Consider the following 18,451-nt stretch of genomic DNA (forward strand, 5'->3'; position numbering starts at 1 on the left):
CGTATATATATATATATATATATATATATATTGAGGTTCAAATGCCCTAGCCACCAATGTGAAATTTAGGAACCATGGCCCTATAATTCCAACCCTGAGCAGTGGAACCACAACAGTCTGGTTGGGGCCTGTTTTATAGTGATGATAGATCAGAACCAATCCAGTGTCCGATGTTGCTTCACAGCTAGATGTACTTAATTCCTTAAACCTGCATTGAGTTAGGGGTGATGGAAAGTGTTAAATCCTCTGCTCTTGTTCATAAAGTGCCTGTTGATGAAATGGTGTTTTATGAAACACAACTACAGTGATGTATTTGTATAGGGTGTTACACTCCATGGGCTTTTCTTTTCTGTCACCTTTGTCTCATCTAGGTTTTTGCAATTGCATTGGTCCCACTACTGTATCTGAGTGTAGAGTTCTAGCTACTGTGTGGAGAGATAAGTATATTGTTTCTGAAATTAACATTTTCCTTACCTGAAAATATATTTCTTATTAATATTAATCTCTTTGTATACTTTCACACATTTCCTTGCCAGTACCAGTGCACATTATTCTTGCCTCATGGAGTCAGCCAACCATACTCATCAGCCCCTTCAAATGGCTGCTTGGGTGGGCAGGTTAATCTAATTGGTTTGTCGCACTTTGATTTGCTTGTTTCCTCTCACCAGGCGGCACAGTGGTGTGTCTGCGGACTTACAGCACTAAAATCTGGGTTTCAATACTCATGGTGGGCAGAGCACAGATAGCCCATTGTGTTGCTTTGTGCTTAACTTCAAAAAAACATCTTCTCACCAGACATTGTGTGCTGATTGCAATCTGTGGGTGTTTTCCCCACATGAGTGCATTTGCCAATCACACATTAACCTCTTTTGGTTCCTGGTACTTCAGCCCTGGGCTGTGGCTGTCGATACCTTCAGCCAGGATTGGTCTCACAAATTCCTTTATGTCTATCCTCCTATCCGATTTCTTCATTGGGTGGACTCTCTTATCCATACCACTGTGTGGCGAGTCCTTCTGATTGCTCCTTATTGGCCAGCTCAACCGCAGTTTCCATGATTACACCAACTGAAACTTTTCCCTCCCTTACTCCTCACCTTGGCTCCCTCCCTTCTTCACCAACCTTGGTCACTAGTTCTACATACAGTCATTCATGTCCTGACTCTTTACACCAAGTTTTTATTCAGTTCTTGATGAGAAAATGAGGTTTCTCCCATAAAGTTGTTTTCCTGCTAGCTTATTCCATAAGTCCTTCTTCAATGGAAGTGTATCAGCACCAAGGGAAGATGTTCCACAGGGTCTGCAATTTGGGTATTACCCATGGACCGAAGTACTGTGACTTGTGTGGCTGAGTTCCTCACATGGCTTTTCGACTGGTGTGGTCTTCGGTCTCCTTACTCTTGGATTATTGGGCTGCCTTATCTCATACCTTTCATTTTTCCAGATACTGTTGAGTCTGTGCTTCCACTGTCCTTACCATTTTACAGTGTTTCTTCCAGACTGGGATATTAATGTAGTCCACCATTCACTCACTTTACTTCTGTTTGAACCTCTCTCCTCATGTCCTATGTTTCACTTTTCCTTTAAAACATATTTCCTTCTCCTCTTAGCCTATAGATGTCGAAGGTCTAATTTGTTTGCCATTGATGTTTCACATATGCTTTACCACCCTACCTATCTTCTCCTTTATCAAAATCATTCCTTCCTCCTTAAAACCAAGGCAGCTAGGGAGGATAACTCCTCCTTTTTGGTTGTTTCTCTTCATTCTATTTCTCATCTCCAGCCGCGTCCCAATCCACATAGACTTCTATGTCCGGTACATACCCTTTGTTGCTATATTGCCTTCTGTGGTATTTGTTCTTGACTTTATATCCCTTTGCAGTCTTCTTCTTTTACTCTCGCCAATTGGGTTTGACTTTTACTTCAGTCGGAATATTCCTCCTTGTTTTCTTCCTACCAGAATATGTTTAGGCTCTTCTCATCAGATTCAACACCTCACCTTTTCTCTCGCATCTTGTCTTCGTTGGCCTTTTGAGGATATCCTACAATCGAGCATGTGGACTACACCTTATATGTTCATCTCCTATTATTTACATCATATCACGGTTTCTTCTTCATCAGGTTTTTGTCTGCTGCCTGTGGCTGTTTTTCAAGATTCAGTGTGACTTTGACTGGGTAAATTTATATTCTTGCTTTCTTTTCCTTTCAGGGGCCCTTGCTTCATTTATTCATTATATGGATCATGACCTATGGCGAGCGGTGCCTGACCAGGTATTCTTAAATTTGAAATCTGCACTTTACAGCCATGTTGCCTTGCACTTTATATTCCATGGCTTTGCAATGCTCACTGTTGAGATAGGGTGTTCCATAAGATTGCTTGTAGGTGAATAATTTTGTGATGTAATTGCTTCATACACTTATCAATTCCGGACTGTACCACCAATGGACTTCAAATGTAAAGCAGAAAGGGATAGCTGCCCATCCCTGCCATGCCTTGTATTGAATGAATTAATATGGTCTGCTTTTCAAAATAGGGTTTTGTGGTCACCCATTGCATTGTCTCCAGTGATGACATTTATCTGGACTCTACAGTACATCCCCCCCCCTTTTTTTTAAGTGGATTATGGGAGTCCTTACTGCTTTCCAATTCCAAGCTGCTGGGGTGGTCAAATTGTGGAGCCACCCTCCTGAATGGGTTCCACACAAAGATGGCTATAACCATTCACTGTAGAGTAGGGCAGTGGTGTTTTGTCAGTGAAGATGACGTGATATCCTCCAATATGAATTATACTATCACAAAGGAGTGAGTAGTCATATTGCAGTTCTTCCCTCTGATTGGGAGCCGTCATTCTACCCCCACATGGATATCAGTACTCCATGGCTAGGTTTTGGATTTAGATTAGAACCAATCAACATAATCCTCACACATGTTTATGGTTGCCTACATTCCTCCCTTGATTATACTCCTTCTGTTTTGTGGGACACCGTGGAGGTAAGGGGGATTGTTCCTGTTCTGTCCATTTTTCTATCCCTGTGCAGAGGATGTTATTGCTCTTTGGATGGTTCCAGTCAGTTTTGCTGTTGGGAGAGTTGATTTATATTATATAGACATACTCCTTCTGTGTTGTGGGTCATAGTGGGGGTAAGGGAGATTGTTCCAGTTCTGTCATTTTGTTGTCCCTCGTGTATCTTATTCCAAGGACAGATGAAAGTATCTAAATTTATTTCTTTATTAACTTTTGATCCATAATAGTAAACTTCATTTTATATATTGATCTTTTTCAGTTATCCAAACATTTAATTGAAAATAGTACTGTAACCTGCTTCCACAAACTTTGAAATTGCAATCTACCAGTTCAATATATTCACTGGTTACCAAATTTCCTTGATGATAGATACAAGTTCTTATGTTACATGTTAGGTCTTTCACCTGGAAGTGGAAGTAGTATAAGGTTTAATTCTTTATGTATGCATATGACATGATGGAACCTGTTTCAAGTTATCTACTGTATAACTTTATTTGCCAATGTTGAAGCTACCTGGAAAAGCTTTGCTAACACAGTAACATTGCCACAAAATTGAAGTTATCCTAAACAACCTGATGAATGAACTAAATTTCTCCCTAAAAGAAACAACTAGCTTTAACAACTAACTCGTATACACAACAAGAGTCATTTGCTAATGTTATGGTGAAATAACTTAATTTCCAGTATAGTTTATGATTGAAAAATAAGCTTAGTAGTCAGGAAACAGCTAAAAAATTTGACAAATTATATTCCTATTATATCTAGAACTACAACTAATATTCAAAGTTTGTTACAGCCTTTTGCACCAAGTTTTATTAAGAAATGAAACTCCATTCTGTACAAAAACAGCAATGAAGACTGAATTACAATTATATTGTGTTGTGAACTTAACCCTGAAATAGTTTAATTCCTGTGAGTGGAATAAATATGTTTAATTTTTGTTACTGATGTGCCATTTCATTGTATGATCATTTGTTATGATAGTGTTGCATATAGTATATTCAATTACATTATATCTATCAACAGGAGAAGCTGTTTCCTTTGAAGAAAGATCTTCACATATAATTTATGGGTTTGGTGTTACAAAACAGGAGTTGGAAGAGAATTATAATGGAGTACCAGAGAAGACTGAGGTAATACTGTATTAAGAACTTTGTGGTTTTTTGTATTAGAATAAAATGATTAATTCTGTTGCTATGGGGTTGGCTGATTCAACCAAATTCGTGATCTCAATGTGGCTTTTGTGTGTCTTCACAAAATTTGACAAGCTTCAGTAATCATTACAAGTTTTTTACACAAAAAATCTGATTTTATGATTAAGTATTTTTTAAAAATATATGTCCATGAATATTATGATTCACAGTGTTGACTGTTCTGAGTGCAAAGTGATTTTGATGTTAAGATTAAATATATTTGGGGTTCTTATTCCTTTCTGTTTGTTATGCCTTTAAGCTAAGGGACTGGTGCTCTGTCATCATTTGGTTAGTTCTGTCCCATTTATTAGTCCTTCTACATATCTCCATGGGGTCATATTTAGCCCTTTGTTGGTTTTCTTTCCCGGTTTTTGGAGGATGAGGATGTTGTGACAGATGATTCCTCCTAATTAACTACTCCCCTGCCTTCTGGCTTTCTTCTTTGGGTTCATAAGGTTTGTGTATCTTCATTCCAGACTCCTCCATTGGACCACTCCTTGGCTCCTTACAATTAGGATGATCTGGGTTTTTACCCGACTTGTTCCTTTCCAGGAGCTATCATTTCCACCATGGCAAAGATGTCTGGCTTCTTCACAAACTGATCCTTTCTTCCTCTTTTCTTCTAGGAATAGAAGCTCATGTTGATTGGTTGGTTAAAGTGGAACCATTTTTTTTCACCCCCTTGCAATACCCTGTTCATATTTTTTTTCTCTTTTTTGGTTTAGGGCTAGGTCAATTCTGGTTTGCAGCCTCTCCTCCCCTACTTTTCCAATTTTGCATGAGGTTTTCTCTTATTTGGGTAAATGGGCTTCTCAGTAAGCCCTCATCCCTATTGGTCATGTCCTCTTGTGTTATCTTTCATGAGTTTGTTGGTTCAGTGGAGCCTCATTTGGGATCCCTTGGAGACTCCATTCATCCTTCCTTTGTGACTGACTTAGCCTGGTTGGCTCGATCAGATCAATACCTTTTTGAATGTTCCTCCTCCAAGTCCATAATGTCTCCTTTTCTTGGTGCTTCCCTTTATGGATTGGGAGATTTATTGAGTGCTTCAGTTGTTTTGGGTTGATGGTATCTCTTGAAGTCCTCTTGCATTTCCACCACTGTGGGCTCCCAGCAGTTAGTTGAGCTCTGGTTCATTTCCTTATGGCCTTACAGAGACAGTTGGTGGTAATGTTTACTGATTACTCATCTCTAGTCTTGTAAATCTTCAGGCAAGTGGGCACTTGGTTAAGTGACCTCTGGTGTAGGCCACTAGTCCTCTTGTGTTGGGCCTCAGCTTTCATTTTCTTGTTCTGGCTTGTCATATTCAGGGTGCCCTATATTACATTGGCAGATTATTTATCTCTGTTCGGTTGTTGTTTTTGCCTGTGATGGAGCATGCACTATTCCTTCCATGGTGACTCTCCTGTTGTTTATTATTTGAAACCCTTCCCAATCATGTGACCATTATCCAATTACCATTATGGTAGGGTTTATCAGTAGATACACCTGGCCTATTTTTTCATTTCTCTAGATGGATTTTTTCTCTTCTGAACATTCCTCTTTGACACCTCATCTTGTCCCTAGCTGCTCATTTCCTTCATCCATTGGAGAACTTCTCCCCAAACTTTTACTGTTTATTATCATCACTAACTGACTGTTTCTTGTTCTGAGGGATATTATCTTCCTTCAGTCAACATTTTGTGCTCCTCTGTTACAGTTTGAGTGGTAAATACTCCATTCTTTTTCTTTGCATGGGCCTTTCTTGCATGTTTGAATCCCACTCTGTGGCAAGTGGTGACTGACCAGGTATACTTAATCTTAAATCCACACTATAAGACCTGTGATTATTTACCACGCTAGATGACTTACTTTGAGTCTCTTTCTACTGTGGACCTCATTTATAATTCCAGGTGCTGTCAAGTGTTTATTGATCAACTCTTTCAGTGTATTCAAAATACAATATCATAACACATCGCCATGTCATGTTATGCCCACCGTTGAGATGGGGTGTTTTGCAAGACCACTCATAGGAATGCCCTGTGGTCTTTTCTTCATAAATATGTTTGTCCTGGACTTTACACTCATGGACTAACATGAATAAAGCAGACAGGGATTGCTGGCCATTTCTGATGATCCATGATATTTGACATTCATCCAACATTATTGCTTTGAAATAGGCTATTGTGGTCACCCATTGCACTGTCTCTGGTGCTGCAGTCATCCAGACTTTTCAGTACATTATATTCCTCCTTCTTCTATTGGAGTATGGGAGTCCTTTCCACTTAACCAGTTCCTAGCTGATTGAGTGGTGGACCATGGATGTCTGCCATCCTGAATGTGCATTCTGCAGGAGTAGATGGTGTGACTCTTTTCTTACCCCATACATGATGTTCAATTCCTGATGCCACCAGGTGTTTGATGTAGCACTCCACTACATATATATATATATACATATCACAGTTTGCTCCTTAGGCCGAGGCACCCTCCATACTACCATCTGCTGAATGTTAAATCCCAGTGGATCTGGTGTTTGTTGGAGCCAAACCAGCAACGTAAGTCTTCACATGTGTTTGGATAGTTACCCTCCTCTTACTGTGGACTGGACGATAAATTCCCAATGTCCCCAGGCTTTGGATTGGAGATGCACCTCATATTGCTGTCCTTCTCCCTACCATCCACTGAATGTCAGTTCCTAGTGGATTTGATATTGTAGCTAGATGATACACATGAATTCTTGCAGGTGTTACCTTATTGTCAATGTTTACAAATAAATTTGATATCTAAACATAGTTAATAAATCAAATTTGAATATTATACAAGTTTTAATTTCCTAATTTTATAAGGAAATATTTAAATAAATTTTTAAGCTTTGCTAGTATGAGAAATATGGCATTTATTCTCTAGGTTTTCCTCCTCCTCTGATTTATCATTCCTCTCTGAAGTATGGAATTTAATGTAAATTACTCATTATAATATTGATATTACTAAGCTTAATTTTTGTATCATTCAGTATTCTTTGTTTATGGAGTCACAAACTAGAAAATCAGACCCACATTCCTTACTCACCTATCATTCCTTCCCACCCTCCTTCTCAAATCACCAGTGACTTTCTCTGGTGTTTTATATCAATCATAATTGGTGTTTTATATCAAATGGTACATAATATTGTCAGTTTTGGCTTCAGATTGAAAGTTTATCTCACACTGTTCAGATCATGTATCTTAGAGAATTATTTTAAACCTGTTTTGTCTTAGTAAGAAACCCAGTTAACTTAAAATAGTTATAGGACATTGTTTGCTTTTTGCATATTATTATTTTGTGTTCTTATGTGCATTATTTAATTAAATAAAAATTTTTAATGTACAAGTATTGTCATTGTAAAAAAGTAGACTTAAATTTCATCAGTAATTCGCAACAAAAAACAAGAGGTCAAAGGTGAGTACTTTATATATCTTGTTTTTCATGTATATTTTTGATGTATTGTTATAAAAGTGACTGAAATGTAAAAATTAGAAACTTATTAAATCTGTTTAGGTAAGATAATTTAAAATAATAATATAAATTCTTATTGAGGTATGTTCGTGAACAGCTCATGCGTTACATCATTCATTACATTAATGTGAATTACATGTTTCCAAAGTGATTTCCAATTTGTATGGCAAGATTATATGGTCTAAATGGCAAATTAAGTAGAACCAGATATGATAGAAAAGATATGAGGTTCTTATTTTATATTCCAGCTCCTCTATATCTGTAATTTGAGTTCGTAATTCTTATGAAACTATAGACTTGGTATTTTGACATCACAAACATCTAATTTGTGACCAGTGCTGCATTACCACATGATACACAAACATTTATGTTTAACTGTGTTTTTAATATTTACTTTTAAATTAAGAAATTAGATAATGTATAATATTAACATTTGAATTATAATCTACAGTTTGATACCAAAATTATTTACATAAATTCATGAAATAGTAGTTCAATAAAATTTTGAATCCGAATCAACAAATGCAATGATGTGGCCTTTGACTCATGACTCTTCTGAAGAGGGTTAACTAACCTGAAGAGATATCTATTTTACATTTTAGTTTACTTCTATAATAATAATGAATAAATATGAAAAACAAGAACTGTCGACTGTCAATGACACTTAGCCCTAGTTTTTTTTGTACTAATGGTAGTAATGCAGTAATTTTTATTTAATTAAACAATGCATGAAGAACATAGAATAGTAACATGCAAAAAGCAGACAATTTTCCTCTAATTATCACAACGTTTCTGCCTTACTAACTATGAGACAAGAGCTGTTACAAATTCTCTTAAGCTAGTCATTACCTTTCCCGTGTGAACAAAGCTTGTAGTACCAGAGAAATTGACAATTCTGTTCAATGTAATAGATGAAAATCTTGGCTTTTTATTGGTTATAGATAGTATAGAATTAAACATAAGAGAGAACTATTAACAAATCCAGGAAGAGAGGATGTAACAGGTGTGTGTGATAATAGAGGTCTGATTTTCTATCTGATAGCTCTTTAACCAAACAAAATTGAAGGATATAAAAATTATGGTTTGTGTGAACAATTATAATTTTCTAGTGAGTAATTTATGTTAAATTTTATACTTATTGATGAGGTAGTGGATAAAATAGAAAAGAGGAGATATCTAGAAAAAATGTGTCACATTAGGGGAAATTCAGGATTTTCAAAAAATATTTACTTGTAAAATCATGAACTTAAAACTTGTATACTATTAAAATATGGATGTAAGTCACTAAAATGTTGTGACATACACAGTAAATGGTGCTCAGGCAGAGAGCGTTAAAATGAAAATCACTGCACTTGGAGCAGTCAATACTTACTCCATATTTTCACAGACAAATCTTTAGTAAAAATACTTATTTGAAAAATTAGATTTTTTTTGTGTACAAAAGACATGTTTGGTATACTGGGGCAGAATGACCAACTTCAGTTAGCTGGGCTTGACTCAGCTCACCCAGTTTATGCTTGAACAAATTTATAAAAAACATTTTTCAACACAAAAACTATTAAAGTAAGAGTTTTTAGCCCTGTTTAATATCAATAATTATTGAATAACAGGGTCGAGATTGGGAGTTTTGTAGGAATTTAAGATGACTCATTTGTTGTATAACAGTATCGTATTTTTTTGTTTTTTTTTAATCATATCAAATATAAGGATTGAGGTTGGGAGTTTTACATTGTAGAATTTTTAGGGTGTTTTAATTCTACGTTAAGTTTAATTTTAAATATTAAGGATAACTGCCTTCACACAACTGGCTGCAGACAGTGAAAGGCAGTTGGAATTGAGACATAGGTTCAAGCACTTAACTTCCAACCCTTAATTGCTGGCGAGTTTTGCATCACAATCAGGATTTTGTCTAACAGATAGAATATCCCCAACGGGTTTAGGTGCTATGACCACAGGCATTATCTATTATCTCTTGAGGATGACAATGAGGAATGGAAATGGGGAATAAGTTTAAATTTTAGTTTCATTATATCATTTTTGTTTTGTATTAAGTCCATTATTGTTTTATAGTGCTGATTTTAATTGTCTAGGAACAAATAATGTATGTCTTAGCACTGATGTATTGATTTATATATATATATATCTTCATGGTTTTATGGTGGTTCCAGGTCATGTCAAATACATGAACTCATGTCCATAGTGTTAATAACCTATTCTCCTTTTTATGGTAAGTACATAATTAATACTCAACAGAGAAGAATATGTGGTTTTAATTAATTCCATGATTTATTTCAGCTGTGTAATATGACATCAAATGTGTTTTAAACTTCTGAGACTCTTTAAGTCAAACCATTTAATGAATTAGAAATAATTTAGCATGATGAGTTACCAATTAAAAAAAGATTTAAACTGTGACATTTCTAATGTGTATTGTTTAGGAATAATCTTCTTTTATCTTTAACAATCTCTCAACATATTTGTAAAGAAGTTCTTACAATTTCTATTTAAAAGAAACAAAAGTTGTGAAATATTTCAGTTCTAATTTATATACAAGGAGCAATTTATAAATGATATTACTTCAGTAAACTAAAATGAAGTGTGAGCAAACAAAGTTTAAATGAGCAGAAATTACCTAGATCAGTGATGCTTGAGGAAAGGTTTTGGAGGACTTACCTACAAATGTAGTTTGACCTGAAGAGGAATGATGGAAGTCTTTCAGACATTGCCTTTCCAACCAAGTTACTTTTGTAGATTATTTTTTTAAAACTCTAACCTCAAGTGTCACTCTGAACTAAGCAGTCACTGTCCATTTCAACTTTGTTCATCGTGAAGACTGCCTAAATCATCTGTAAACTGAAATGAAGTATACTCTTATCATAAACCATGGTAGCGGTTCATAATAGTGATCACCCATTTGTTCTTTATTATTATTTAATGTAGTTCACCAGCCTACAGCAAAAATGGCTGTGAGTTTTGTAATAAAATCTGGGCAGCATTACTAAATGCATCATTGCATATTGTATAGGGTAGTTTTTTATGCATATTTGACTACCTAACAAATAATAGCAGCTGTATAACTGTTCACACCCAATCGTTTCACTGTAGCCTGTGCTTTATTTGGAGCCTCAAAATCTACTACTTGCATATCTATAGAGCTGTGTGCAGGCCATGGATATAATTTAATGTTTATATGGTAGGCATGACACATGTATTAAAGTGATTATTAACTGATTGTTGCATCTGTAGTGATGTCGCATATCATTTGTGTATGTATAAGGTTCCAGCACGAAAGGTCAGGATCACAGTTTTTTCCCACTGCATGATAGATTTCGGCCATATTACACAAACACTTAAAATGTTACACAAATGTCTAAAAGATTGAATAAATGTCTATCCTGTCTCCCACAACAGAAGTCTATAAGCCGTAGTTTAAAAGATAGCACTAAACTCAGTTTCAAGCATTGGATTGGCAATCACAGAAAAGCTGATGGTAAGTGTCAAATTAAAGCCAATACTGCATGATTTCAAATTTTATAAATACTGCAAATAGAGTAGCTATTCTTGAAGTTGACTATAAGGAGTGACAAGAATTGTGCAAGCAGGAGATGGTGAAAATGATGGCATTTCTAGGCAGAAAGTTTGTAGCTATATATTTTATTTAGAAAATATTTATTATGATATCATCACTTCTTTTCACAGTTACAGATATTCTCAATTTGACCTCCTCTATTTGGCTCGTCACAAGCCTTGAAACTCCCACCTAACACTATGTGTATACCACATGGTTCATTTATGTTATAGCCTGCAAATGAGAATGTGACAATCTTTCACTAATAGGAGTGTGACACACCCTTCTTTCACAGCTGACTCCCTCTATGCAGGTGAACCCAATCTTCACTTCTCAATTTGGTATGACAGTTTTCAGATGTCTAGCTTGCCTTTTTGATTTGTTAAAATTGTGCTTCGTTGCTCTTGATATTGGAACTTCAACAACTGTCCCCTTTCAAGTTTGCAATTATTTAACTTATTTTTTATTTTTCTTGAATTCATTTCATTTCTGTGGTGTGCTATTCTGACTTATGTACCAGTAATCAACCATGGTATCATGTACTCTCATTTTCAAGTCAAGGCCATTACTGCTTCTGACACTTCCAGTTACCAACCATCTGGTACAATGGCTTCGGGTTTGACATTTTCAGCCACAGAAGTTTCAGCCCTATTCTGTGGGTAGATGGCTTTTTTCATGTGGTGCCGGGAGTCTCCTGTTCAACAACCCTTTCTCTCCTTCCCAGAGAATTCGAACGTGAAAACGAGGATTTGATGAAATTTTTTTTCCCCCATTTCTTTGCATTGCAGTCTTGTTCTCAAAGTGGTCATGCTGAGACCTATTTTTTTTTGACTTGGTGTTACAGGAAAGTTCTGTTTTTGTCTTATGACCCATCCACTATCCTTTTCACTGAAGCACCAAATGCTAGTCATTTTGTCTTTTTCCTTTCCCCTGAAATCGGGGTAAATGATGGTCATTTTGCCAGTCAGTTGTATTCAGGTGTTAGCATGCCGTTCCCCCTGTGTATAGCCATAGCTCTTACTTTTGTGTACCTTTGTTAGTTGAATCGTGTTCTGGTTAATTTGCATTTGGATTCTTTTCTTCCCTTTGGAGTTTTGACCCTAATTTCCCTGTGCCTTTTTTTGCAGGATTACTTTCTTGCCTTACCCTTACACATTCCCCCTTTCACAAGTCCTTTCATCACAGCATACTCTTTCTTGTTTACTGTAGCCCTCACATGCCATCAACAGTACCTGTGACTTTTCCAAAGACTGTGGTCCAGTCAGGACCAAGCTCTTTCATTTTGCCAGTATTTGGAAAACATTTGCCACCAATCCTAGGATTTATAGGGTCTGGTCCTCAGGACTTTATTCCTTTTCTCTCCTCCTCCTTTATCTCTCTTCCATACCCCTTCATTCTTTCTCAGATTCTAGTTCTGGCCAGCTTCTTTCCGAGGCAGTTCAGGATTCTCTTTTCATGGAAACTATGGAACATGTAGTTTCTACTATACCAGGTTTCTATTCCCATCTTTTGTAGTCCCCAAAAAGACTAGGGATTAGTAACTCATTTTAGTTTCTCTTGTCTGAACCATTTTAAGGAGATTCCCTGGTTCACTGTGGACTCTTACCTGTCCCATCAAAGGACATTTGCACCTGATTCTTGGATGAAAAGTTCAACATGTTCAATGGCTTCCTTCACATCCCTATTTCCCTGTCATTTTCTTTGCTTTGTCCTTGGAGAACATGTTTATCAGTTCTATGCTCTTCCTTACAGGCTTGCCATCCTACATCTGGTCAAGTGTTTTGCCTGTCTTCATGCACAATGACTACGTTTTCACCTCTACATGGATGACTGGCTTCTTCTGGTTCCATCATTTGCTGTGTCTTCCACTTGCATTTTCTCCTTCAAACAGCTGCTCTGGTGTATTGGCTGTTCAAAATGGAGAAGTCTGCTTTCACCCCAACCCAGTAACTCATTCGTTTGGGGTGTCCTTTCATTCCTATCTTAGGCTCACCCAGCCTTCTCCTCTTGGTCTGCATTGTATGGAGCTTTTAGTTCAGTATATACATTCCTCACTTTTTTTCCCTGTGAGAGTGGTTCTTTCTCTTTTGGGGTCTTGGGCTTCCTTCAAGGTCCTTGTTCCCCTAGATCATGCTTACATGAGTTTTCTTCATTAGGTATTTCATGATTGGTAGAACCTCACCAGGGATCCTCCTTACCATTAATATGGTTTTGCCTGGTGCCATCCAAATGTACACTTTTTTACACATCTTTTGCTGCTGAGAAGGGGTGCATTTTGCCATGCCCAGGAAATGTATGGCTGTTGATCATTAGCAGAGTAAAGTCTTCCTATCAATCTTCTGGAGCTCATAGCTATTTGTAGGAATATGGATCATTTCTACTGGCTCTGAGGAGTGAGACGGTTATGATTCATTCTGACAATTTAACTGTTGTCTCTTACATCACTTGGCAAGAGGGCACTCAATCCAGGTCTTTGTGTTTTCACCATTTGGATCTCCTGTTCTGGTCTCACTGCTGCCAAATTTTGTTTGTTTGTTTGTTTTTTCCTCGGTGCTCTCTTTCTTGTTGCAGATTGTTTCTCCCTCCCATCAATTTTCTTCCCATGGAGTGGTACCTCAAACCACAAGGCTTTTCAGTTGTTTGATCCCTGGATAGATGCATTGCATACTGAACTTCCTCTGCTTTGCTCCACAATTTCACATACTATGGCTTTGGTGTTTGATGTTGTCAATCAGGATTGGTGGGACCTCTACATTTGTGCATAGCCTCCCATCTATCTTCTTTAAAGAATCCTTTTCATTATCCCAACCACTCTATGCCGTATTCTTCTCGTGGCTTTGTTCTGACCCACAATCTGTCATGGTAACTCACACCCTTGACCACTTCACCTATGTTCTCCATTATTATGATCATTCCTTCCTCCCTGAAACCTCTGCAATTTGTGATGGTAATTTTGCCTTCATTCCCATTTACCTTCCCTCCTTTTTCATTTCTACTCCTGTTCTGATCCAAATTGCTCCCTGTGTTCGGTCAGAGCTTTAAGATTTTATGTGACTCACATGACTTTCATGACTCCTGCTCCAGATTGTTTATCCACTGGAATACTTCCATTTCCTTTTTCCTATCACACTCACTGGATGGATTTGTCCTCTTATTTGTTATGCCTATTCTTCCACATCTTCTGAATCCTGTTAATTCTTCTGACTTGTTTCCTCCCTCTGTCCTCAGCTGCTCATTTCTGTTGTTCTTTGGAGGAGATCATCCAGGCTGGCATGGGACCACTCCTCTCACGTGACTTTTGTCTGGACCCTTGCAAATGGTTTCGAACTTTTCACACAGGTAGTGTTCTTTTTTCCCATACACCCTGTCTTTTGCCATTGTTGGTGTACCATCATTTATATAATTTTTCTGTTGGTTTTTTTCCCTCTCTCACCTGCTGTACATCATTTCTCCAATTTCTTTTCTTTAACAGCTTTATCCTCTACCTTTTGTTTTTTACATTTCCATCATGTTGGCTTGTGAGTGTCGGTGGTTGGGTGTTTTTTGCCCTTGTTGTATCTCACACCCTTGACTGCTACACCAATGTTCTCCTTTATTCTTATTGTTTCTTCCTCCCTGGGACTCCTGTAGTTTGTGATGGTAATTTTGCCTTCACTCCCTTTTACTTTCCCTCCTTTCCCATTTCTACTCCTGTTCTGATCCAAATTGTTCCCTGTGTCTAGTCAGAGCTTTAAGATTTTATGTGACTCACACGACTTCCTTTCATGACTCCTGCTCAGGATTGTTTATCCAATGGAATCCTTCCATTTCCTTTTTCCTCTTACATTCACTGGATGGGTTGGACCACTTATTTGTTATGCCTATTCTTCCCTGTCTCCTGAATCCTGTTAATTCTTCTGACTTGTCTCCTCCCACTGTTCTCAGCTGCTCATTTCTGTTGTTCTTTGGAGGAGATCATCCAGGCTGGCATGGGGCTACTTCTCTCACTTATGTGTTTGATTATTTCTATCACCATGCAGTTGGCTTCTCAGCTGGATATTGTCTTCATTCTGTTACCATTCTAAACTCTTCAGTTCATCTATGAGTGGGCAAGTAATTTTTGCTAATTCTATCTTTTCATTGGCCTCTTTTACACATTACCCAGATTCTGCTCTGTAAGGAATAGTGCCTGTCCAGGTATATTGTTTCTTAAAATCTGCACTGTATGGCCTAACAGGTTATAATGCTCTCTATTGGAATGTGGTGTTCCACAAGACTGCTTGCAGGTTAATCCTTGTGGTATATTGTTTTATAAATATGTTTGTACCAGACCATACACTCATGGACTAACACAAATAAAGTAGAGGGGGATCAGTGACCATCCCTGACATTCCTTGAATTGCTGGAATCAGGAATGCACTGCTTTTCAAAATAGGGTTTTGTGGTCATCCATTGCACTTTCTCCTCTGGATTTTCCAATGTGTTTTATCCTTGCCTTCTTCTTGTGGAGATTGATAGTCCTTACCAGTTCCTAACCACTGGGGTTGTGGACCATGAAGGAATCCTTCTAATTTTGCACTTTTCCATTTGGTCGAGAGTAAGGCAGTGGTGTTCTGCCTGCGTAGAAATAATGACCATCCTCCTGGTATATGCCACATATTGCAGGTCTGGACTAGATATTTCCATCTAGTTTGCAGTACATCCCTCTGGGTGGGAACACTTCCTCCTACCATCACCTGGATGTTGGTTTCTGGGCAACAGGTTTTGGTTGGAGCTGGACCACCCGCCACAAGTCCTCACATGTGTGTGGGCTAGGAACTCTCTCCTATCATGGACTGAATGTTTCATTCCAAATGCCATTTGGTTTTGGACTACAACTAACTCTCCATGTTGCATTCCTGTCTTTGTCTGGATGTACATTTCCAGAGTTTACAACTGCAGATGGTGCTGGATTTGCATGCTTGATGGTTTAGGTTCTTGGAATAGAGGCTGGTCGAGTCACTCTCGGTGCCACTAGTCTGGAATGGAGTTGACATCCAATTTATGGTCCAGTGCACCCTAGCCACTCAACATGTATTCCACTTCCTTGAGATTTGGAATTGATATCTTGTTCCAGCTCTTTTTTTAAACACAACACCTATTGGCTCCACATGGGTGATGAGTATACCTGCTTTAAATGTGGTGCAGTCTCCCACAAGTGTCTTTTTTTCAGCATAACAAGGGCACACTCCAGGAGTGCTCTTCAGATACTTTTGAAAGGTGTTCATCTAGGTACTTTTACACTGGTTCCTCCATCTGATCAATGCTGGATTCTATCTGTAACTGTGAATGGAGGTAAGTGATTGTGTTGGTAGTAATACTTTTCCTACACTAAAAGTGTATTTCCAATACAAACTTATATCCTCCCACTTCCCAATACAGGGCAGTCAAATCAAGAAGAGCTGTAACTGTGAGAATAGGTAAGTATCTATCCTATAAATATTTCCAATGTAGGAAAATATTAATGTTTCAGATAAGGTATGCAGCAGCAATGGACCACCAGAGTTTAGGATCAACATAGTGGAAGAGAGTTGTCGAAGTGTCATGACCCAAACTTCATCAGAAATGGGAAGGGATGGAATTATATTAATATAATCAATTCATAATTGTTTATTAACACATTTTTTTGATCTTGTAGAGGGTGCAGAATGTCACTCTAAGAGGAATTTGCCAGCTGCAGCAAAACTGTGGCCAGCAGAGAGGAGAAAGGGGGGGCGGAACTGTAACACATATAAGAAATATAAAAAAATGTATATAGACATATACTATTATATTGTTACACATTGTCTTATATTTACATTAGATATACATGCATGCATCTATACAACTTGGAAAATTCATATAGTAATCTATATATGGCTTTACAACTTAAAGAAACAATTATAAAACGTGCGTATAGATATAAATACTAGCCAACATGAACTGTATGTATAAAACTTAGGAGGTTTTGAAATCCAGTCCATGCACCATTCCAGTATTGTTCAGTAGTCCTTCTATAAATATACTAGCTATATATATTTTACAAATATGTACGTACATAACATGTGGCATGTTGATCACCATGCATCATAGTGATCATACATGTAGTACCACTATCAATGATAACATTGTGGAAATAATATCAGGAGCAATAGCCACCCAATATATCCAAAGGTTATCATTGTTTCCCAAGAGAGAGCATCACACACTAAACTAAACTGTTTCAAGTAGGACAGTATTGCTATTATACACATTTATGTCCATGATGGACTTAAAAAGACTAAAGAAACAAGATTATTAAAAATTGTTATATTTGGGAGAGTCAAAATAGGGATTTGTAGTTTGAGGAAATAATGTCTGTACTATGTCTGAAACCTTAAGCTTCTTTGTTTACTTTTTTTGGCAGTTACATTTTCATTTAAGCTACCTATCTTGTTTCTGTATTGTCCTTTGAACTACCTAGGTCATCATCACTGTCAGTGAATTCAGAAATTATCTCATCCTGCATTAAAAAAATGGTAACAAAAGTAGAATGGTCAATTAAGGTATTTTATTAAGTAGTTATGATCTGAGCAAGATTTAAAAAAAAATATTAAATTTAAAAAAGGGAAATAGGGATGTTAAAAAAGACTTGTAATATTAATTGAAAGACTGCCAAGTTTTGTGAAGATATACCCAATATATTGAGAATTATAACTATTAAATTTATATCAACATTAAATGAGAGTACTACAAAAATGTAGTACTGATCTAATCAATTATTAGTATCTAGTAAAAATAGAAAAAAGTAACTATTTTATAAGTACACTTACATGAATCATATAAGCTGCTAACATGACAATGATTGATAATGGTATTTGACTGTCACAATCTTACTTAAATACTTCAAATAACTAAGGTTTAACAAAAGAAAAGAACATCTTATCTCAACAAGTTGTAATGATTTTAAAAATTCATTTAAAAATGTATTTACCAGGTGAGGTTCCTAGCTCAGAGTCAGTTTGTTGCAAATCATCTTGAAATTCCTTTGCTTTTCTCAAACAAGAAACAAATATGACTTTTTGTATGTGAAAAAGTGAAGTATTTTCAATAAAATAAAATAAAGATTTGTACATGAATATATTGAGTACTTGTATTGAATACTCCATGTGCAAGGTAATTTTCATGTTAAAATTAAAAATATTTTTTGTCATCTC

General features: G+C 36.9%; 1 long non-coding RNA gene across 1 annotated transcript in view; it reads left to right on the forward strand.

Annotated features, from left to right (window-relative positions):
- Positions 1-4,157, forward strand: part of LOC111086804 — a 12,525-nt gene extending 8,368 nt beyond the window's left edge. Inside the window, exon 3 of the long non-coding RNA XR_002611518.1 lies at positions 4,050-4,157. This is a non-coding gene — a long non-coding RNA (uncharacterized LOC111086804). The remainder of the gene's footprint in view (positions 1-4,049) is intronic.
- The last annotated feature ends 14,294 nt before the right edge of the window (positions 4,158-18,451 follow it).

The sequence above is a fragment of the Limulus polyphemus genome, unplaced genomic scaffold, assembly GCF_000517525.1.
Source record: "Limulus polyphemus unplaced genomic scaffold, Limulus_polyphemus-2.1.2 Scaffold1446, whole genome shotgun sequence".
Taxonomy (NCBI): Eukaryota; Metazoa; Arthropoda; class Merostomata; order Xiphosura; family Limulidae; genus Limulus; species Limulus polyphemus.